General features: G+C 39.1%; 1 pseudogene; it reads left to right on the forward strand.

Annotated features, from left to right (window-relative positions):
* Window positions 1-17121: 17121 nt before the first annotated feature.
* LOC101964095 (transcription factor AP-2-epsilon pseudogene) lies at window positions 17122-23700 on the forward strand (annotated as a pseudogene).
* Window positions 23701-25115: the final 1415 nt, after the last annotated feature.

The raw sequence follows: 25115 nt of genomic DNA on the forward strand, positions 1-25115 counted from the left end.
ACATTTCCTTTTCTTTCAATGAATTCCATTTGTCTCATCTCTTGGAACTATTGACTTTATACAATTCCTAACCTTCCACCATTATTGGTGTTTCAGTTATTAAGTACTGTGGGTGATGTAGGTGTCACATGCACATTTTTTTAAAGGTGGGTCTTGTGCAAAATAATATACTATTTTTTCTTTTTGCCACCCTGCCATTTCTGTTCCTGAGGCAATTAGTACTGCTGATATCATAATAGGCAATGAGTGTTTACTTAATGTTGTATATTGTTAGCTGTTGCTGTTGCTGTATCTCAATTGTCCCTTTTTTGTGGGGTGCTGGGCAGCTACATGGATACTATAAGTTCACAGGATTGGGGATACTATTTCTAAGCTACTTCCAAAACACAAACAAGAGACAGTGCACCTTTTACTATACCCAAACCATACTTGATACCAATGACATTTTAATACATAGACTAATGGAGACAAAACTTCCAAATCAATGACCAGGTCCCAGGTAGGAACAGCTGGGTGATAACCTTAGGTCCCACCCAGGTATATCCACTCCTACAAAAAATCAAGTAATTAACTTGTATTATACTGTAGATACCCTATCTACAAGGGATCTCAATTTGGACAGCTTCTATGCCGCTTTAATATATAGAGTCTTGTTAGGTAATAAAAGAGCAATCACTGTGGGTATACACCACATATCCAACACACCTGTGGGATCTGCAAGGATCCACTCTTCTGAGACGTACAGGAACAGTGGAATTCTCTAGCTCTGACAAAATGCATGTTGCTGTCTAAATACACTGTTCATCACCAAAGGACTAGAGGGGAAATTATACTACAAAACCTGTTGGGAGTCTCCCTGAGAACTCCCTGGGGCCTTTCAAACTTGGTGGTGGGCAAATTGCCAGTGGGAAGCTAGAACTCCCTGGGCCTTTCAGATAAGGAGCCCCTAATGCAACATGGTGGCGGGCAAGTTGCCAGTGGGCAGATAATAAGTTGTTTTGAAAACTGCCGCAGTCTTGGCTGGGCACAAAATTATGAGCCACTCACAGCTTTGTAGATTCAAACAGCAATTCTTTATTCCTGAACTCACACCGGCCTCTAGACCCACGTTCTGGAGAAATCCAAGTTCTGTCTGCAAAATTCACCTACTCCACCAGGCTTAGAATCCCAAAATACTTTTCTGAATCCCACGAGAACTTAAGGGGAACTCAAGCAGCAGGATACGCCCTATTCCCAGCAGGAATAACCTTAAACCTGGAACCGCCTTAAACCCAGATTGTCCTAAACTGGGAACGCACTAAACCCAAATTGTCCTAAACCGGGAATGCCCTAAACCCAAGGAACAGGATACTTCCTAAAACCTGCAGGATACACCCTAAGCCTGGATCCACCCTGGTCCTTGAGCAAGGTCACCTTTCTCAAACATACATGCAATGTCACAGAGAATGTCTGAGGCAAGTCCATTTCCAGGAGTCCTTCCTCTAAGCAACATGAGGTACGCTGGCAAGGAAATTTCGATGCATCATTCCTACTTGGCAATGGCCCTCAGCAGAAAACCTTCTAATTGGCCCTCCAGTCTTCCAAACTCGTGGACATTTCGTGTCCCCCATGAATCTTATGCAGGGTGGACGTGCGTGCACAGTAGGTGATGACCTGACCTTTACTATGATTGGCCCTGAAAGCTTCCTGGTTTAAGATAACTGACTCTCACTTTCTATATAAGCTAACACCAGCTTACAATAAGGTGCTTCATCTTTGTCACTGCTATCTGTGTGTGCATTTTAATCTCTAATGAGGAATCTTGGCCTTTCAAAACCCACTTGGAATTGTTAAAAATTTCAAAAGGCCTGATATTCAGAGGAGTGAGTCTATGTTCTAAGAAGCATAACACATACTAATGAAAACAAATCTTCCCCAAAGAATGCAAAAAAAAAAAAGAAAAAAAAAAACAAAATATGATAAATCAAGGTGAAATGATACCTCCTAAAAAAAAGGGACACAAAATACCCAACAAAACCAAAAACTAGCAATGAGACAGAAGCAGTAATAAAAAGCATCCCAACAAATAGAAACCCAGGTCCAGATGGTTTCTCAGCTGAATACAGTGAGCTTTAAGGAAGAACTTATGCCAGTGCTCCTCACATAATTCCATAAAATATAAAGGAATGGAACATGCCCAAATTCACAGTATCACCAACACCAAATAGGAACACATCAAGGAAAGAAAACTACAGACCAATATCCCAGATAAAATTAAAAGTAAAAATTCTTAATAATATATTAGCAAATCATATTCAGCAACATATTAAAGGTATACAACATGACCAAATTTACTTTTTCCAGGGATAAGAGAATGGTTTAATGTATGCAAATAAATGAGTATAATCAATCATGTAAACAGAATTAAGGTCAAAATCACTTACCCATCTCAATAGATGCACAGAAAGCATTAATACAATGTGGCACCCATCTATGGTCAAAACAATGAAGAAACTAGGGACAGAAGGAACCTCACTCAACATATAACCACTGTATATAAAAAAAAAACAAACCCAACATTGTACTGAATTAGAAAAATGGAGAATATTTCCCTTAAAACCTAGAACAAGACCAGGATATTCATTCTCACCACTCATATTTAATTATACTACTAGAAATTCTAGTCAGAGTAATTAGGCAAGAGAAGGAAGTAAAGGGGATAAAAACAGGAAAGCAAGAAGCCAAATTTTCACTGCTTTTGGATGATACCAGATCATACTGAAAGATCCAAAAAGCTACCCCAAAAGACTTCTAGAGCAAATACATGAATTTGGTAAAGTTGCAGGTTACAAAATCAACATACATAAATTAATTGCTTTCCTAGTAAAGAATTTACTGAGAAAGAAACCTGCTTTTGGATGATACCAGATCATACTGAAAGGAAGTAAAGGGGATAAAAACAGGAAAGCAAGAAGTCAAATTTTCACTGCTTTTGGATGATACCAGATCATACTGAAAGATCCAAAAAGCTACCCCAAAAGACTTCTAGAGCAAATACATGAATTTGGTAAAGTTGCAGGTTACAAAATCAACATACATAAATTAATTGCTTTTCCTAATAAAGAATTTACTGAGAAAGAAACCTGAAAACTACACCATTTAGAACACCTTAAAAATACCTAAGAACAAATCTAATGAAGGAGGTGAAAGACTTATACAATGAAAACAATAGAACACTGAAGAAAGAAACTGATGAAGACACAAAAAAAATGTAAAGAATGCCATATTCAAGTAAAGGGGAAATTAATATTGTTGAATTTGAAAGTTTATAGCCTTGAGCACCCATGTAGTGGCCAAATAATTTAATTATCAAAAGTAATAACAAATTCAATACAATTTCAATAAAATTACTAAGGACATTTTTATAAAACTAGAAAAGAAAAAAAAACTTCTAAAATTCATTTGGAAGAACATAAAAGACCCAGGAATTGAAAGCAATACTAAGCCCAAAACACTCAGGTACCATCATCTGATAATGGACAAAGGTGCCAACAAAATTTGCTGGAGAAGAGACAGCCTTTTAAAGTAATGGTGCTATAAAATCTGGTTATCCATATGTAAAAGAATGAGACCTGACCCTTATTTCTCACCCTGAAAAAATATCAACTCAAAATGGATCAAAGATCCAGGAATCAGACCAGAAACTGTGTACCATGTATAAGAAAACAGAGGGTCAGCACACCAACAAGGACTTTCTCAATAGGACCCATAAAGTACAGGAAATAATGCCAAGAGTTAATAAATGGCTGAACATTGAATTTTAAAACTTCTGCACAGGAAAGAAAACAAGAGTGTGGAGGACCTACAGAATGGGGTAAACCTTTGCAAGTTACTCTTCTGACAGAGCATTAACATCCAAAAGAAAACAAGAATGTGGAAAATCTTCAGAATGGGGGAAACCCCTTTGCAAGTTACTCTTCTGACAGAGTATTAACATCCAGAAGAACTCAAAAATCTTAACATTAAAAAGCAAACAACTCAATAATAAGTGAGCAAAAAAAAATGACACGTGACAAAGGAAAAAATAAAAAATGGCCAACAAATACATGAATAATACATCATTTTCAATTAGAGAAATGCAAATCAAAATTACCCTCAGGTTTCATCTCACTTCATTCAAAATGACAGCCTTCAAGAAAACAAACAATAACAAATGCTGGAGAAAATGTAAAAAACAGCAACACTTATACACCACTGATGGGACTGGAAATTAGTAAAAACCCTATGGAAATAAATATAAATGCTCCTCAAAAGGCTAGAAATTAATCCATCATATGACCCAGGAATACCACTCTTCAGTATTTATCCTTCAGACAAACAATGGTTGGATGTTTTCTTTCATATATACAAGCAACAGAAAAAAAATTAAAAAAGAAAGGTGGTGGCTCATGTAAATCAAAGGGACATAAGTAGAATTGATGAAAGAGACTACCAAGAGGGAGTAGGAGGGAAATGGAAGGGAAGGATACTTTAAATTGTATGTTTATATCTTGTGCATATATGAATATGTAAGAACAATTCCCACCATTAAGTACAACTATAATGCACCAATAGCAAAACAAGAAAAAAAATCAACACCTATCAAAACAAGGTAAAAAACATATAAACACATGAAAATTGATCAATATATGAATGGGACAGAAAAAATCAGGTAAGTATAAAATTCATAGAATTAAACAAAAACCTCTGGGACATTGTAAAAGCTGTTCCAAGAGGAAAGTTTATAGCCTTGACTGTCCATGTAGGAACACGTGAAAGATCCCAAACAATTTAATGGTGCAACTCAAGGTCTTAGAAAAAATATAAACAAAAAATCAATGACAAAAAACAGAAGATGACAAAAAACAGAAGAAGGGCGAAAATAATGAACATCAGATCTGAAATCAAAGTAATAAACAACAAAATTCAACATAAAGAATGAAAAAAATGAAGCATTGCTTCTCTGAATAGTTAAACCCTTAGAAAAACTTAGATAAAACCCACATTAACAAATTTAGAGATTAAAAAGGAGAAATTGCCACAGATTTCACCACATCCAAAGGATCATTAAGAAATGTTTTGAAATGTAAATTGGAAAACCTAGAAGAAATAGACAAATTTCTATACAAATATGTAATATACAATATTACATATTCTTAATGAAGACTATACAAAAAGCCTAAAGAGACCAAGAAAAGCAATGAGATAGAAGCAATAATTAAAATGCCTTTCAAAAAGAGTCCAGAGTCAAACAGATTTTCAGTGAAATTCTAATAGACATTTAAACAGGAAATAATGAAGTAAAAAACAGTGGAATCTTTTCAAATCCATTCTATGAAACCAAAGACCATCGTAATATCAAAACCACATTAAAGAAAGAAAACTATAGACCAATATCCCTGATAAACTTAGATGCAAATAGACTTAGTAAAATATTAGCATATCATATTCAACAACATATTAAGAAGACTATGTATCATGACTAAATTGATTTCATTCCAGGGATTCAAGGATGGTTTAACATCCATAAGTCAATAAATATAATTCACCACCTAAGTAGAATTCAGGAGAAAAACCATACAGTCATCTCATGTACAGATGCAGAAAAAGACTTTGACAAAATCCAGCAACCATTTATGATGAAAACACTGAAGAAACTAGGGGTTGAAGGGACTTACCTCGACATCATACAAAATAGAGGAAAAATGGAAAGCATTTCCTTTAAAATCTGGGACAAAATGAGGACAGCCCACTCATACCTGTCCTTTTTAAAATAGTACTAAAAATTTAAGCAGACCACTAGGACAAGAGAATGAGATAAAAAGGATACAAATAGGAAAAAAACTCAAATTGTTGCTATTTTTCAGACATGATGCTATACTTCTAAGATCAAAAACACTCTATGACAAGACTGCTAGTGCTAATAAGCAAATTCAGCAATGCACTAGGGTAAAAAATCAGCCTGTGAAATCAATATATACCCTATACACCAATAATGATCTCAGTGAAAGCAAAATCAGAAAGGGACTCAAAAAAATAAGAACTACCTAAGGAAAAAAATAACCAGAGAGGTGAAAGACCTCCACAATGAAAACTGTAGAACACTGAAGAAAGAAACTGAAGAAGAACTTAGAAGATGAAAAGACCTCCCATGTTCTTGAATAGGCAGAATTCAAATCATCAAGGTAGCCACACTACCAAAAGTGTTATGTAGATCCAATGTAATCCCCATTCAATGGACAATGACAATCTTCAGAGAACTAGAAAACAATCAACCCTAAAATCCATGTGCAAAGACTAAAGACCCAAAATTGCCAAATTAATATAGAGCAAGAAAAACGATGCTTGATGCATCAAAATACCTCATCCTAAATTATACTAATAATTTAAAAATTAAAATCATGGTGACTTTTTCAACATAACACAAAAAGCACAGGCACAAAAAGAAGAAATAAACTGAATTACATCAAGCCTGAAAACTTATTCTTCAAGGGACACAATCATCAGTGAAAAGGCAACTCCTTAAATGTAAGAAAACATTTGAAAATCATGTTTCTGATAAGAAATTAAAGTCTATGTTATAAAGAGCCCTTAAACCTCAACATAAGAAAACAACAACTTAATATTAAAATAGGCAAATGACTTTCATAGATGTTTCTCCAAATATATACAAATGGCCAAGAAGCACATAGGAAGATGTTCAACATAAATAATAAGTGGAGAAATAAAAATCAAAATCACAATGAAATCTAGCTTCACATACATGATGAGGCCTACCATAAAAGAACCAGAAAACACCAGGGCTCCTGAGAATGTAAAGTAACTGGAACCCTAATGCACTATGCGTTAGACTGCAAAGTGGTGTAGGCTCTATGTAAAACTGGTGGTTCCTCAAATTATCAAAAGTAGATTTACATGATCCTTCAATTCTACTTCTAAGCAAACACCTATAAAACATTACAAGAATGGTCTTGAAGAAATATTTATACACATACAATCACTCTGTTTATTATACTGAAGGGTCCATTGAGGGAGAATTTTTATATTTTTAGCTGTGCATTATATTATACATAAGCAGGGAATATAGTGTTTCCATTTGGTCTCCAGAACTTGCCCATTCCCTCCCCTCCTACCTGGCTCAGTTTCTTTTCTTCTTCTCTACTGGACTTCCTTCCGTGTACATATAATTTTCTTAACTAGGCTTTACAGATGTACATAAAGATGTCATTCACTATGGTTTCTTTATAGAGGTCCATGGGTCAGTTAGGTCAATTTCATTCCACTACTTCAGCCTTTTCTTAGCCCAAGGAAGAATATTTTACATGTAGCAAAAGTTGGAATATTATTTTGTCTGAAAAATGAAGGAAATTCTGGCTGATGCTAGAACAAGGATGAACTTTGACAATGCTGAGTAAAGGAATACATTCTGTATGATACTTACTTATATGAGGCACAGTACACAAATAGATTAAAACAGTAGAGAGAGAAAAAATGGTGGTTTCTTAGGACGTGAGGAAAATTGACAATTATTATTTCATAAATAAGCTTCAATTTTGCAAGATGAAAAAACTTCTGTGGCAGCATGCTGGTATTAGAAGAATGGCAAAATAAGTGTAAACAATGCCAACAATGTGCCTTCCAAAGTAGTTAACATGGTAAAATTTTGCTGTGTTTTATCACATATTAAAAAAAAAACTCATTTTATTTATTTCCACATAAAAACCAAGGAAGTTCTCCACTAGTAGAACTGATCAATAAGGAATGTGAAAGGTTCATTCGGGTTGAAAGGATGGATAACTAACTCATTCCTGACAAGAAATGAAGAATAACAATGAGGGTAGCCCTTCAGGAAAATTTAACACCATTATCATCATACATTGTACATTTTTTTCATTTTGTTTTGTTATTCATGATATAAGTTTATTTTATAACCCTCATGACATTATTTATTTATTTATTTTAAGGCTTTTTTTTGGTACATTCAGTTTTTCACTCCTTCCTAATGTGCTTGAGGAGCAACTATGTAATAATTATAGAGCTCATGGGGTTGCCAGAGCATGAACACCATGAGGCCAGTCATGTGCACACATGGGCCACACAACAGAACCAGGCTGGGAGGAGCCTGTGGGGACTTATACTAAGAGTTTTGGCCTTTGTCTTGCAGAGAGAAAAATCCCAAGGGAGGAGCCAATAGGTGGACAATCATAAACAACTCTCTCAGCAATAGTCCCTGGATCTATGAATCTGCCATAAACTTCCTTCTGGAGTCAGTCCCTTTGAACCATTCTTGAGTGGAATGGCCAAACCTCACATCTTGGAGAAAAATCTCCCCCACCACTCCTAAGGGGTCATCTTTGATCAGCTTCCATCCGCCAACCCAGGATCCTGGAAGTAAGCCCCACTCAAGCACAAGAGGCACATCCACTCACCATTACAACCAATGCAGACAAGATGTCAGATAAGGATGAGAAAGAAGAAATCACTTTTGGAGCTCCAGATCCACAGGAACAGGGGTCAGTGCACATGAGAAAAGCTTGCTATCACCAATGTGCTCCTGCTATTCCTTACAGCTATAGACACACACATGCCACCCAACCACAGAGACCTGTCCACATACCACTCAGGCACACACACATGTGAGGATACACACTCAAACCCTCACACTATGGATATCATCAAAACCCCTCACATTTGGAAACAGGCACATGTCCCACAACTCACTGCCACACCCCAAACACACAGATGTGTAAATCTACCCCATCTTTGCCTTCCCCGAATACACACACCACACTTTCCCTTCTAAAAAAAATATACTCAGTGCATATCCCCAAATATACATGCTTGTGACTACTTAGGTACTGATGGATGGGCAGCTATAATGTATACTTTTCCAAATGCAGGCTTATACATTCCTATATACTCTACAGTTCCTGAAGACATGTGCACATGATATCACCAAACAACAAGTATACACACACACACACACAAATACACACACACACACACACACACACACACACACACACACACAAAACCTACTTGTTACCAGAAGTCACATAAACAAAATCTTAAATCCAAAGATTTGATTCTCTCACCAGAAATACACACTCAATAAGTAATATTGCTTCATCCCCAACTTACACAAAAAGCTCTTAGGACCTTCCCAAGCTTCAATGCAACCAGATCACCCTGGTCATAAAAATGTAGCATCCATAACCCTAAAGGACACAGGCAGAAAGTCTGGTACAAGTGCCCCAGATTGTATTGCTCCCATTATAGCCTGCTACAACTGTGGCCAAGAGGGATACTACAAAAAAGGCATACAATTTTTGTCTCCAACTACAGGGGCCCATGGTGATTTTGAGTTTCAAGGAAATGAAAATTAATTTATATGTCTACACTGGAGCCATTTTTTTCTGTTCTCCTCTCAAACCCAGTCCTCCTCTCCTTTCCTCTCCTCTCACAGTATGACCATAAGGGGAGTGTCAGGAAAGCCTATGACTGAATATTTCTACCAAATTCTTAGATGTTCTTGGGATGAGTTCTTCTTCTCACATGACTTTTGATAATGCTGAAAGTTCCACTTCCCTTATGGGAAAATATATTTTGACTCATCTAGGCACTTCACTTGTTATGACATCATAACAGAGACTTTGTCTGACCCTAGTCAAAACTGAGATTAACCCAGAAGTCTAGATACACAGTGGGGAGGGGGAAGATGCAGCAATAGAACCTGCTCCTGTACAGATCCATCGTAAAGATCCTCCATCTTTTTATTACCACAAAACTATCCCCTGAAACCAGAGACTAAAAAGGGGGGTGACAACCTATAATAACATAACTTGAAATAATAGGGCCTTAAAATGACAGGGCCTATTAAGACCCTGTAATAGAAGGCTGAGGATATAGCTCAGTTGGTAGAGTGCCTGCTTCACATGCACGAGGCCCTGGGTTCAATTCCCAGCACCACCACACACACACACACACACACACACACACACACACACACATACACATGATCCTATAATACTCTATGTAATACACCCATTAAAAGCCCAGTGGAGAATGAAAATGAGTACAGGGCCTCAGGTTGGTAAATGAGGCAGTGGTTCCCATATATCCAATGGTCCTCAATCTTTATTCCTTGTTATCCCCAAATCCTCAAGATTCTAACTGGCTAAGTTTTAGACTGAGAAGAGGCATTTTTCTGCATCCTACACTCAGATTCTCAATACCTAGGTTCTTTTGATGTTTCCCCTCTGACAAGTGCACCCAATTAACCTGAAATTTTCTGCCCGAGGGGTTTAACAACAGCCCCCATTTAGTTAAACAGGCATTGGCCTAAGACTTAATTCAATTTAGTCAATTACAAATTAAGGTCATACAATATGCAGATCACATCCTCCTTTGTGCCCCAACTAAGGAAACCTCACAGGAGAGAACCCAAGTTTTACTTGCTTTCTTTTCAAGAAAAAAAATAAGGTTATAAAGTTTCACAATTAAAAACCCAACTTTTCCAAATATCTACAAGACACTTGGGCATAAAGGCCAAGGTAACCCAGATGTTAGGAGAAGACAGAATAAAACCTATTTTTCCCTACCCAGTAGCCCCGTCAATGCCCCTATTTAGTTTTAAGTAGTCAGAGTGGTCATGTCCTTTTCCCCTAATGGGTTCCTGAGAAGAATCACTGGCATCAGCACCTGTGCAGAAATCATGGGGCTGCAGCTATTAGCAGGACACCTATCTGCTACCCATGCTCAGGACTTCTGGCTGCCACTCGTGTGTTGACCCCCATCTACCAATGTGGATGAGGTTCCACAGTCACCTCTATCTTGGGACACTGCGACCACTGTCATAGTCACCTGCACCTGGGGACACTGAATAAGGTCTGGAAACAACCACCAGCCACAATACTGCATACCACAGAGCTGCATCTCACACCTTGAAACACCAACATCTGGCACCACCCAACTTGAAACCCCATTGCTGAAACCAGCCACCTCCATCTTAGGAGACTTTTGTTGCCATCTTTAGTTGGTGAAACTCCCAGCTTGGGACACCAGCTAGGGCTTAGGAGCAATATCAAGGTACCTACAGTCCCCAACTACTCCCTTTCCCTGACAGCCACTAACCTTGCACAGTGATTGCAACTATGCAGCTGGTGCATAACTCACAAAACATTGTCCTACTCTGCCCAATACAAAAAAACTCTCTGTAACAGGTGCACAGTACCTAGAGTGCATCCCACAAGACCTCCAGAGAGAAAGGTTCATGATTGGGAAGTAGAAAGGGAGGGGGTTAGTGAGATATAGTTTAGAGACTAAATTAGAGACCAGAAATTATGAGGTCTACAGTGGATATAAGGAGAAAAGATCAGGTGCCCATGTCACACAAGCAGGCCACAAAGGAGATCCTTGGAGTGTAGTATCCCATTGGGGACCAGCAAGTGCTATAGCCCATCTCCAGGAGCTCTGCTCCCAAGACAACCCTCCTAAACTAATAACTTTCACCATCCAAAGGGTGGATATACCAGCAAACAATAGACAACCCAACATAATGGATGAAAGAGAAGCAAGAAAATACTGATCTCCAACTAAAACAATCCTTGTATCTTCAAGTTTTTTTTTCTCTTTTCTCTTTCTTCTCCAGCCCTCACATACCCAACATTTATGAAACCAAATGCTTTTCATGAATTAGGCTACTGAGGACTGGGATGTCTGAACAGTATATTACAGTTGTGTTTTATATTCTTTAATCTCCTATTTTTACATTTTTCTAATTTTTCTTAATACTAATTTTTTACTCTCTGTATTGTCTTACCATTTAGCTCTCAAAATCACTTTCTCTCTCTTCTTCTGCTACTGACCAGCTTCTTTAGATTCCTTTTTCATGCTTCCTAAGATCTAATAAATCTATATCCTCACCTCCTTCCCCCTCAACAATGCATCCTACACCTCACCCCTAATTCTTTGTCCATGATCAGAAACTGTAGACTCTTTTGCAAACCTACCCTTTGTATTGTAGATAATAATTGAATTTACCATTTCTATATATTGGAACAAAACCATAAATGTCTTAATGGCAGATATTTGGTTGAAGGCTGTATATGGTTTCTATTGGCATCTCTTAATATTGTTCTCCTCCTTAAAGGAGAGGTATTGGAACCCTGAAGGGACATCATAAGCCTATAGGGTAAAACTGTAATGCCTCATATCTACAGTGCTAGAAGGGAAGACACATAAACAACATGAAAAAACAAGGGAATAAAGTGCCCCAAATAAACCAAAATACTACATTATTAGAATCCATGGATACCACAACAGAAGAAATGACAAATAAGGAGTTCAGGGCATACATAATTAAAATGTTCTGTGAATTAAAGGATGATATAACACAGCAAATACAAGCAGCAAAAATCATGTTGAAAAGAGCTACATAAGCAAATACAGAAAGCAAAATATTACTTCAATAAGGATACAGAGGTTCTAAAAAAATAAAAAACATAGATCCATAAAATGAAACAATAAGCCAAATTTAAAAACTGAATACAAAGCACTATCAACAGATTAGATCACCTGAATGGTAGGACCCCAGACAATGAAGACAAAATATATAATCTTGAAAATAATGTTGACCACACAGTGAAGATGGTAAGAAACCATAAGCAGAACATTAAAGAATTATAAGATAACATAAAAACACTAAATTTAAGAATTATTGGGATAGAGAAAGAAATAGAGTTACAAATCAAAGGAGTGAAGAATCCCTTCAATGAAGTAATATCAGAAAAATTTCCAAACATAAAAAATGAATTGTAAAATCAAATACAAGAGGATTACAGGATACCAAATGTACAAAATGACAACAGAGCCACACCAAGCATATTATAATGAAAATACCTAGCATTAAGAATAAGGAGATAATTCTAAGAGAAAGGAATTGTGTGTGTGTGTATATATATATATATATATATATATATATATATATATATATATATATATATATACCAATTAGGATATTTGCACGTTTTTTTAACTCAGACCCTGAACCCTAGAAGATCCTGGAAAAAAACATATACCAACCTCTCAAAGAAAACAGACATCAACCAAGAATCTTATATCCAGAAAACTTAAGCCTTATATTTGAAGAAGAAATAAGAACCTCCCATGAAAAACCAAAGTTAAAATAATTTACAACTAGAAAGCCTTCATTATAGAACATCCTCATGGCAAAATATACCATGAGGAAGAAATGAAAACAACAATGAAAATCAGGGAAGTACTACACTAAAAGAAAAACTAATCAAAGGAGAAACTAAGCCAAGTTAATTATAAAAATAAAAAGTAAATAAAAATGACCAGGAAGACAAATCATTTCTCAATAATAATCCTGAATGTTAATGGGCTAAACTCACCAATCAAAAGACATAGACTGGGGATGGGGTTGTGGCTCAGTGGTACAATGCTTGCCTAGCACGTGTGAGGCACTGGGTCCAATTCTCAGCACCACAAATAAATAAACAGATGAAAGAAACACTCTGTCCATAAAATGCAATCCACACTGTACAGTTTAGAGAATTTTTTTATACCCATGATTGTGTGATTGATGAGAACCCTGGCTAACTGGTCATGGCCAGCAGGGGAAGGAAACAAAGATAATTGATGAGGAGTTGGAATAGAGTTGCATTTGTCAAGCCACTCTCCTGTAAATCTGAAAACTATTTCAAACTGGCCCAGAGGCACACACCACTTATGGCCCCACTGAATTCTGTGAAGGGAACTTTAAGTTCTTCTATACCTGCCCAAGCTCTTCATGGAATGTCTTCCCAGTCCCACTCAGGCCTTCTGCACTAACCCCCAATCCCCAAAGAATGTCTTGACCCCTCATTTTACTGCTGTTTACATTCAAACTTTGCATAACTATAGTAGGACCCTGAGCATCTGCTATAGCCAGTTCATGCTCTGGGTCCTCTATTGATGTTTCCCACTTGGGAAACTGCAAGACTCTGTGTTCAGTGTCCTGGCCTTTAGAATGATGTGAGTTTGGAGGGTCAGGAGCTTCTCATCATGCTTCCAGTTGCTTTGTAGAACTTTAGGTATTTGAATGGAGTACTTCCCTGTGGTCAACTGATTGAGCAGAAGTAGATGATGTACTTGACATGGCTCAGGAAGCCCAGAGAAGACTAAAACTGCTCATGGGAAAGAGGGCTCCTAAGACACTGGTCCAGAAAATTGGGGCCTAGGCCCACGTGATGGAGATTAGGGCCTACATTTTCTTCTATTAGACGCAGAGTCTCTGGTTTGATTTCTAGATCCTTGCTCCATTTTGAGTTAACTTTTGTGTATGGTGAGAGAGAGGGATTCAATTTAATTTTGTTGCATATGGATTTCCAGTTTTCCCAATTTCTTTAATAAGACACCTATAGCACAATAATTAAAACCAAGAATCAACAAATGGGATAAATTCAAACTAAAAGTTTTTTTCTCAGCAAGAGAAATAATATGTGAGGTGGATAGGGAGCCTACATCCTGCAAACAAATTTTTACCCCTCACACATCAGATAAAGCTCTACTCTTTAGGGTATACAAATAACTCAAAAAGCTAAACACTCAAAAAAATACCAAATAACCCAATCAACAAATGGGCCAAGAACCTGAACAGACACTTCTCAGAAGAGGATATACAATTAATCAACAAATATATGAAAAAATGCTTAACATTCCTAGCAATCAGAGAAATGCAAATTAAAACTACTCTTAGATACCATCTCACTCCAGTAAGAATGGCTGCCTTGATGAAGACAAACAACAACAAATGCTGGCGAGGATGTGGGGAAAAAGGTAAACTCATACACTGCTGGTGGGACTGCAAATTGATGCAGCCAATTTGCAAAGCAGTATGGGGATTCCTTGGAAAGCTGGGAATGGACCACCATTTGACCCAGCTATTCCTCTTCTCGGACTATACCCAAAAGACCTAAAAATCAGCATACTACAGGGACACAACCACATCAATGTTTATAGCAGCACAATTCACAATAGCTAGACTGTGGAGCCAACCTAAATTCCCTTCAATGGATGAATGGATAAAAAATGTGTCATATATACACAATGGAATATTACTCAGCACTAATAAATAATAAGATCATAGCATTTGCAGGGAAATGGATGGCATTAGAGCAGATTATGCTAAGTGAAGTTAGTCAATCCCCCAAAACAAATGCCAAATGTCTTCTCTGATATAAGGGGTGTGACTCAAAATGGGGAAGAGAGGAAGAGCATGGGAAAAAGATTACCTCTAACTAGGTAAGAGGGGTGGTCATAGGAGAAACCAGAAAGAGTATGATGTATTAATTTAAAAATTGCAAAGATAGTGAAAGTAAGAAGCAAAAGGTTATGTAAATGAAGGAGGTTAAGACCTGAGTGGTGAAGTCATAGTTGGTTCATTATCATTACAGAAACATCAACATAGATGACTACAATCTGCAGACCAGCTCACTCTAAAATGCACAACTGCACCCAAGGGAACAAAAATAATTCCAATAATTGTCTTAAACATGGAGTTAAATAACTTGAGTTTGAAAGAGCTAATTTATTTAGAACTGTTTGAAATTTTACCAGGAAAATACTAAACTAAAGGGATTTTTGATCTATTACTTATTTTGATCTTATTTAATATTTATTACTTATTTGATATATTACTTATTTCTAAAGAGTAATAAATTTATTATTCATATTCTGAATGAGCTTGCATCAATAATCACTAGGAGTAATTCAATAAAATTCATCATTGAAAAATAAAATGGCAAATGTGTTTAAATTTGAGAAAGCCAATTTGGGGCAATTGATGATAAGTAAGAGTGTTTACTGGGATGGGGTCTACTAGATTCATGAATATATAAAATGGAGCCTTGAAAACACTAAAAATTAAAGATCAGAGATAGGATGTGAACAGCCAACTACAAAGAATAAGATTAGGTGAGCAATGCATATGTAAGTGACTGAGACTATGTGAGTGTGTATTTACATGTGTGCAAATATAGAACCACAATTAAGGTTATCAAAAACAAAAATTGTAATTTTTTCTTCCCTCTTTTCCTCTACTCCTTACAATCATCAGTATATATTCTCCATCTTTATTTCCCCCATAAAATAAGAATTTAGAATCTTATGAGTTGATATTTAAGTTATAGAAAATTACGAAAAAGGCCTTGAATCACAAATAGTAAATACTGGAAATAGAGTACCAAGCAAATTTCACTCTCTGACAAGTTTTAGGGAGGATCAGAAACTTCTCTGCCACCATCTTGAGCAGATTCTGCCTGAGCAAAGAGTTCCCATTGTTAACCATTTCTAAAAGCATCAACCCAAAGCAAATTGTGCCTACTTATGAAGCAGGGCTTTTTCACCATTCATATGAAGCTCAGGAAAATGAGGTTTCTTTAAGCACAATTAAATTTGATGCCCTGAGCTTGATATGGTTCCAGTAACACTTCCAACTGTCTCCTCCCCAAGAAGCACCAAAAATGTTGTTGACAGGCACTTTTTCCACCTTATTTAATACTTTAGACTGCATAATCTTCAAAAGAGTAGTTCTAAATTTAAGAAAATCACTTGCCTTGTTTCCAAAAATTAACACATTTGGTTGACTTCACTCTTCCAACAACAGTAACTAAAACACTGCCAAGTATAAAGTGCTCTGTAGGAGCCTCAGTGATGGACAGCCACTACAGGAGTTGAGCATGGTAAAACATATGTACATGCTCACACACATACTCACTGAAATGCAAGGCAGCCCACTATACCTGGAATGCAAGGAGCAGGCTGCTCTTAGAGGGAGGGGGGCAGGCGCTGGGTACCCGTTGACAGACTTTTTCAAGTGCCATCAGCGGCAGGTCCTTTCTGCTTCCTTGGACAAGCTTCAGGGTACTCACAGGTGAGAACTTTACGCAGGCTGGGCTCAGGGCTGGGTGGTACCCAGGTGAGGTGCTGTCACCCAAGCTAGCTGTGTCCGATTCCCACCCCTCTTCCCACAGCGCTCACCATTGGGCGAGAGCTCTGCTGCTACCATGTCTCACACTCCGCACTACCTGCCTCATACCGGTGCACACTTACTCCGCCATGGAGCACCCTGATGGTGCGCAGCGTCTGGTGGGGCCCATCTGTCGTCTGTGCCCCAAGCAGCCTAAGGACCTGCGCCACCGCTCTACCACAGGCCAGCAGCCACAGCTGCTCCCTACTTCCCGCTTCCCTACTTCAGCCACCACTGCCCTAGGGCACCTGGCATCCACCACTGCCCCAGGACCACGCGCTCAATGCCTGTGCCGCCTTTCCCCACCTGGCCATTATAAACCCAACCTGATCTTTTCTTAAAATTGGGAGCCATCTTGCCACAAAGCCATGAAAAGATAATTTCGGCTTTACTATAAATTACTGCAAATTCTGAACCTGCTTGGAATGCCTGCCCATGCCTTGAATTCCCCCATGCCTGGCTCTCTGACCAGATAGCAGTCCTCTCTGAAACTTAGTGACACCTCATATATATTGGCCTTCCCTGGCCAGACAACGACCCTCTCTGAGGTCCTCATAAATTCTGATGTTGGGGCCAGCAAAAAATGTAAACTACCATTAATTAGTGTGATGCTTGTCAGAGTTCTGTTTCTGTAAGCCCCCTTTGTGTAACTTTCTGGGCTATAAAGCTGGGCTTCAGGAAAACTGGGGTTGCTGTCTTGTTCCCACCATTTTGGGAGGGAGAGGCAGCCTGGCGGGTCGAAATAATAAGCTTGCTTTAACTTGATTTTAATTGGAGTCAGTGCTCTTTTCTTGCGTCCTGGTCTAACAGCCGGGGACCCATACAGCGGCCTGACACCCCTGGCGCAGCCACAACCTCCACAGGCTTTCTGGAGCTGCCTCTTGGCTTGTGCCATGACTACACCGCTGCAGTGCCCCAGCTACTGCACAGCCTCGCTGATGGTATGCACAGTCTGGCCAATTGTATGTATGGCCAACTGAGGCACCACTCCATCTTCCTGGGCTAGCTCTGCCATGTGGCCTGGAAGATCTGCAGGCCATGGATGAGCTGGGAATGAACCTTCTGGACCAGTCTGTGATAAAGAAAGGCCCCATCCCCTCCAAAGCCAGCAGCAGTTTTGGCCCTCTCATTGGCCAAAGACAGCCTGGTTGGCAGCATCACCAGCCCCAGTGAGGTCTTCTGCTCCCTGTCTGGACGGCTTTCATTGCTCAGCTCAACATCCAAGTATAAGGTGACCATGGGGGAAGTACAGTTGTGACTCTAACCTCCTGAGTGCCTCAACGCCTCCCTCCTGGGGGGCGTCCTCCGCAGAGTCAAGTCAAAGAATGGGGGTCGTGTCTACAGGAAAGGCTAGAGAAGATTGGCTCAACCTGCCAGCAGGCTATAGGAAGGCTGCCAATGTGACACTGCTGACCTCACTGGTGGAGGGAGAGGCTGTGCACCTGAATCAAGACTTTGGCTACATCTGTGAGACTGAGTTCCCAGCCAAAGCAGCCGCTGATTACCTGTGCTGACAGCATGCTGACCCCAGGAAACTGCGCAGCCACAGAGCATGCTGCTGGTCTCCAAGAAGATCTGCTAGTAGTTTGCGGACTTGATGTCTCAGGATTGCTCCCCATTGGGCAACAGCCACCCAGCACTCATCCAGGAGCCTGGAGTGCAAAGTCGCCTGACACACTTTAGCCTCATCACCCATGGCTTTGAAGGGTCTGCCATCTATGCTTCCCTCACCGCCTTCCAGAACTATCTGCTGGAGTCACTCAAGCGACTGGACAAGATGTTTCTAACCAGTTCAGGCAGTGCACATAGTGAAACCAAGGCTTCAGAGAAGGATGTCAACATAGGAAATAACCAAATCTCTCATTCATCCTAAGGGGCTCCCAAGCCTTGAGCTGAGACTTAGCTCCTAAGGTGATCCTGAAATGACTAAAAGGTGGGATTAGAGTCAGGTCAGATAAAGAACATTCATCTAAAAATCTCCATTGGGCTGTGGATAGGAGCAAGGGAGGTGGTCTGTTGGTAAGAGCCCAGGTATCTTGGACAGGAAATTGGTATGAAAAAGTATGGCTTGAGGAACAGAGCCCTACCCTTTAGGGAGTCTGGGCAGCAGTGGGCTCCTAGGGGCAGAGGTTTTCTGCTTTTTGCTAATAGCTGGAGGACATTGTTAACAAATCAGAGGTTCTACTGAAGAGCTGGTGAGCCTCATTCCAGAATCTCCTACCCCAGAAAAAGGTGCTGGAAGGAGGTCCCAGTGGGCTTTTTGAACCCTTTCAATTCTTGGGCAAGGAGAGGCCTTTGTGGAACACAGCACAACTTGCAGAACTTGAATCCAGGCTGCAGGCCACAGCCTTGTTGCTATTTGTCCTAATTATTTATGTTTGCTGTAATTAAATTTGAAAGTTAAAAAAAAATGCAAGGCAGACCAAGGTGAATGCCCAGAGTTAGTTTCAGAGGCTGTGGGTGGTCAGTGAAGTCAGAGAAAATATTCCCACTTCTGTTTAACTCCACTGCCATAATCTGCTTCAGTTGATCTGATTCCCTTGTTTCCAAGCATCTCATGACTCACCACTTTTCTGCCCAGCCTACATTCCAGCAGTCTTCAGTTCCTATAAATCTTCAACTTACTAATTTTTCATCTTTTAAATTGTGTCCTCTTTGCTAGATTTCAAGGAAAGACTATTCCAAACTTTCAGTGCCTCAATTCCTAAAATTTGGTATTCTTTATGAAAAATCCCACATAAGTGTAGGAAACAAATCTAAGATCTGTGATCTAATATCTTAGGAAAACCCATCAACCCTTCCTGTCCTCAGCAAGTCACTACCTCTCCTTCTCTTCAGCAATTGTCCAGAACTTCTAAGATTCTCTGTCAACCCACCATTCATTGATCGCTATCATCAGATACTGCTGAAAAACAGTGAAAATCAAGGTAAGAGTGTGAACTCCTTCAAGGTTTGTTTCTCCTACTGACACAGGCATTTTTCTTGTACCATCCTATCTAAATCTTTATTGCTCAAAAGCACAATTTGTTTTCTCAAAGACTGTCCCCTTCATCCCTTTAATCTTCAAATTGTTCTTCTCCACTGGCTCTTTTCCATTCAGCCTATATGTGTAAATCTCTCCTTCTTTGCAAGTATCCCTTCTGGAATTCTTTGTGCCCCTCCATCTCATGCTATCACTTAATTGATGTGTGTTACTATTTTTTATTATAAAGCTTCATTACAGATTAGTGGAAAAATGAAGAAATGTACAATTAAATAAAGTTGTTCTAATTCCACGACCTATAAGGGATCTTTTTGTTTAACTTTAAAAATATCACTGTATTCCTTATAGTATTCTATTTTATTCAATTCTACTCTGCTCTATTCAGTTGTATTTATAGGCTGCTTTATTTCATAACAAAATCTGAACTCAAAATAATTTGAATCCTAAAGTTTGCATTTTACAATATCAAGAACATTATCTTTTATCACTAAGTATTTCTCAAAAAATATATTTAAGGGCTGGGGATGTGGCTCAAGCAGTAGCGCGCTTGCCTGGCATGCATGCAGTCCAGGTTCGATCCTTAGCCCCACATAAAAAAAAGATGTTGTGTCTGCCGAAAACTAAAAAATAAATATTAAAAAATTTTCTCTCTCTCTCACTCTCTCTTTAATATATATATATATATATATATATATATATATATATATATATATATATGTTCAATCACTTTACATTAGTCCATTGATCTCTGTAGCTTACACTATTTTTCACAAACTGTGGTCAGGTCATAGAATATTTTACAGTTTAAAAAGTGTATATATATATATATATATATATATATATATATATATATATATACGTTTGGATTAGTTTGGTCATTAGAAATTTGGACATCATATTATCTATGTCTTCTGTTTTGTTATCTTTTTATGAAGTATATGTTGATATTCTTGCCCATTTCCATTTATTTATAAGTCTACCTGTATAAACTAAGAGTATTCACACTTTTTCATATGTGTAGCAGTAAATTTCTGTCTTTGCTATGTGTTCCTTAATTCTAATATTTTATACAATGTTTTTCAATTTAGACTGACAATTATTTAGACTTTTTCAGTTGCTTTACGCACTGTGAATCATCCTTCAGAAAATTTACATTGTTTCTTTTTTATATAGGCTTCAGTTTTTTTCATTTAACTATGTCATACCCATGTAATTTATTCTAGCCTGTAAAATAACATGAAAACCAATTGAACCTTATATGCATTATAGTTAACAACAATTCCAGCCACTTTTACTGTTCCTCTCATCTCCCCTGATTTTCTGTTATTACATATTCTGTAGTTCATCCATTGGTCCATTCTTGACCTTCTGCTGCTTTGCTGCTGTCTTAAGGAGGTTGACCTATAAAGACTGTTTTCCATGCTGCCTTATTAAACTGTTCCCAGCACTTCCAGGAGGAGGCACTGGTGTGAGGGCGAAAAACATCCACCCTCATGCTGCCTCAAGTGATGTCTTAGGCAGAGGTTACATTTTTCTCTGGCTCCTGTACCTGATTAGACATTCTACCTTCTACCTGATTCCTCTACCCTTAGACTCTGGCATTCCCATCCCAGCTTAGGGGCATAGTAGCTGCCTTCTGTTCAACATCAGGAACTTCTCAGGCTCTTCTAACCAGAGTAATCTTCCCTGTGCTTTAAATACTCAACAATTTCAATTTTTCTGTTTGAAACATCATCTTTCCTATTTAGTGACATATGCTCTCTTCTGTATCAGGGCTATAATTTTAAATGATTATAGTTTTTATAAAGTAATTTTATTCATCTTTTATAAAATGTTATTAACTAATTTTGTTTTGGGAAAAAACGTTTCTCTCAGTGAACTTTAAAAGTATTTTTTCAAACTTTACACATTTTATCTCAATAATATACTTATAGATACACTTACATGAATAAACAAAAGTCTATACACATCTAAATATTTTTACTGGAAAGCTATTTATACTAATAAAAGTGGACAAAAATCAACATGAAATAAATTATGATATCTCTATATAAAGTAAATCTGTAGGCCTTTAAAACTATGTAGTAATTCGCTACTATGAGAGCATAAATTGCTATGATTATTCCAAAACCCTTTCTGGAAATCTATACTAAAATTAAATATATGGATACTCCACTACCCATAAATTCCATATCTAGGTGTAGACCCAACAGAAATATGTAAGTATGTTCTCAAAAAGACAAGTCCCAGAATGTTCCCAGAAACCATTTTATGATATTTTCAGTCTGAATACAACTCTAATATCTTCTAAAAGAGACATGTACATTCTGTATGCATTTACAAAATAATGTGATATCAATTTGAATGAGAAAAACCAAACTAATAAATGACATGTACACATGTAATGTTGAATATGAGAGCAGACACAAAAATAACATCCTGCAGGATTCCCATTTGTGTAAAGTCTGAAAATGGGAAATACTAATTGAGGCATAAAAAACCAGTGGTGGTTTGGGGATTAAAATTACAAGGTAGGGGGTGATTTCTACACTCTTTCATTCTTATGATATATTTTTTTAGAAGTTTAAAAATGTTTACAGTAGATCCATGTGTATTGATATAGAAAGATATCCAAGTTATGCTGCTAAGTAACATGGTTGCTGAATGGTATGTAAAGAAAGAGTCCATATGTGTAAAAAAAAGCCATATATGAGTTTGTATAAATATATAGACGTGTGAATGCACACACATACAAGAAAAGAGATTGTGAAATTATAGGTAAAGAAAATATAACCTCACTTATATTAATTTATATGAAGAAGCACACATACCTCAGGGTAGTAAAAGTTGAGTTTTCTCCTTGTCTTGTCGGGTGGGTTTCTAGGAAGTGGCAGGCCTCTGCATCCAAGCTGATCTTAATAGGAGACTCTGCCCACCAGAGTTCCAGCGACTGCAGAAGCTCACCACCGATTTTCTTTCACAGGGCTACTGGCTTCTGAATTCCAAAGAGGAAAACTACCTAAAAACATCCCCCACCACCTCTCTCTCCAGTTGAGAGCGCTCAGCTAGCGGTATATATACCTCTTAGGTCAACGCTATCGATTCACATTTATGCTGATAAGGGTTTGGAAAAAGCAGCAACCCCTGGTTCAAATTTATGAATTGCTCCTGCCACCACGCCCCCTGAGGGGAAAACGGAAGTGAGGGTAGAGCACTTGCTCTTTACCCATAGCGTCCTAGGCCCTCACTGTCGTCAGAGCTCAGGAGCCAACGTGGCATTGTTGCATCCAGAGTGTTGGAGCCAACTTCTTCTTCGCTGCCTCCAGAACTCAGTAGCCTGCACTGCTGTTACCACCACAGCACCCGTAACCGCTGGAGCGCAGGAGCCACTGCAGCCTCCAGAGCACAGGAGATGCAGGATCCGAGGAGCTTCTCCTACCCAATTAAGTGTGAGCCAAAGCCACAGGTGCCACGATTTCAGGACGCCAGAGCGCCGCTGCCACCGCCGCCAAGCTCAGGAGCCAATGCCGACACAGTCCCCGTGTCTACAACGCAGGACCCACCGCCTCCGCCTCCAGACCACAGGAGCAGCAGGAGTGCAGGAGTCAATACTGTTGAAGCTGGAATGCAGGAGCCTGTTCCACTAAAGCTCAGAGCCATCCACTAAGGGACCCAAACCAAAAGAGGTAGGAGCTGGGAGCCTCTCAGGGAGGGTGAAGTCGCCTTGGGTTGGGGGACAGCGGCTTCTGAAGAGGACTGTTTGGCAACGGGAATCACCACATAAGAGGCAGGCTCACCCAGGGTGGGCATCTTCCTCTTTAGGGCTGGAGGTGTGGCCTGTGAGTTTTGCGGTTGTGGGGCTGGAGGTAAGGGGATACCTCTTGTGTCTTTACCGTGTGTGCAGGGGCGGATGCAGCATGAGGATCCTCCAGGTGGGGGTTATAACTTGAGGTGTCTGGGTGGGATCTCATTTCGTGGAGGAAGAGGTATGTGGGTCTCAGTGAGGAGATCTTGAAGGAAAGACAAGCTCCTGGAGATGAGGAGACCTGTTGGCGGGGTTGATGTAAAAAAGGATGCCAAAGGGGGCCTAGCTTTCTGTAAAGGGGAGGGGTTCAGTTTGGGGCCATAAAGATTTTCTTTCATGCCCTAATATTCTCTAGGAGCTAGGAGGCCCCCTCACTGAAGGTTCCAGGTTAAAGTGTGTGCACTGCTCATTTGGCAGGTAGGGTCTCCTTGCCCCTAGCTTCCTGTGACAGGAAGATGACAGAATTCGGCTGGCCTTCTACCTTTTCATTTTCTCTTGGGTAATCCTGGAGCTTAGTCTGGCCTCTGAATTTATAATCAACAACTATCCAGGTTCCTGTAGAGGTTGGGAACGTTTACAGTTATGGAGACTAAAGTTAGCATTTTCATGTCTGGACTGGGAGAATGTGCGTGCACAAATATGGCTATGTGTGCTTGAGGACATGTAGCTGGAGTTTGCTTATATGAGAATGTGCATCTGCAGCTCCTGTACATTTTGGAGATGTTCGAATATATATTTAGGTATTGTATGTATGTGTATCTGTGTTCATGAACTGTTTTTGTGACTCTGTATGTGATGTGTGAATTAGTGGGAATGAATAAGGTTATGATTGTGTGTGTGCTTGTGTGGTGTGTGTGTATTACCCTTCCCTTTTCAGGGACTCTATCACTCACCTTGGCACCACATTGCAGTTATTTTGAGAGTTGTCAGCCCAAGAAAAAGTGAATACAAAACAAAGGAGACAGAATAGAGAAGTGGAAAAAAAGGAAGAGGGCAGAGTGAGGTGGAAAGGTGTGAAAAGAAAGGACCAGAGCATGCAGGGAAATCAGGGCATGGGAAGAGGCTCTTCCCAGCCCTGAGGGCTTCTATTTGGGCAGGTGCTGCAGCCACTTCCTAGAGGCAGCATATGACACGTGGCCACAGCTGCTTGCTCTCAGAGCCCTCTTGGAGCTGAGAGTGCACACCTAGGGGCAAGTGGGTGCCATCCTGGATCCTGAGTTATTCATTGATTTGCAAAGGTAGCAGCAGTGATTCTGGGAAGACAGGAAATGAACAGA

The sequence above is a fragment of the Ictidomys tridecemlineatus genome, chromosome 4 (assembly GCF_052094955.1).
Source record: "Ictidomys tridecemlineatus isolate mIctTri1 chromosome 4, mIctTri1.hap1, whole genome shotgun sequence".
Lineage (NCBI taxonomy): Eukaryota > Metazoa > Chordata > Mammalia > Rodentia > Sciuridae > Ictidomys > Ictidomys tridecemlineatus.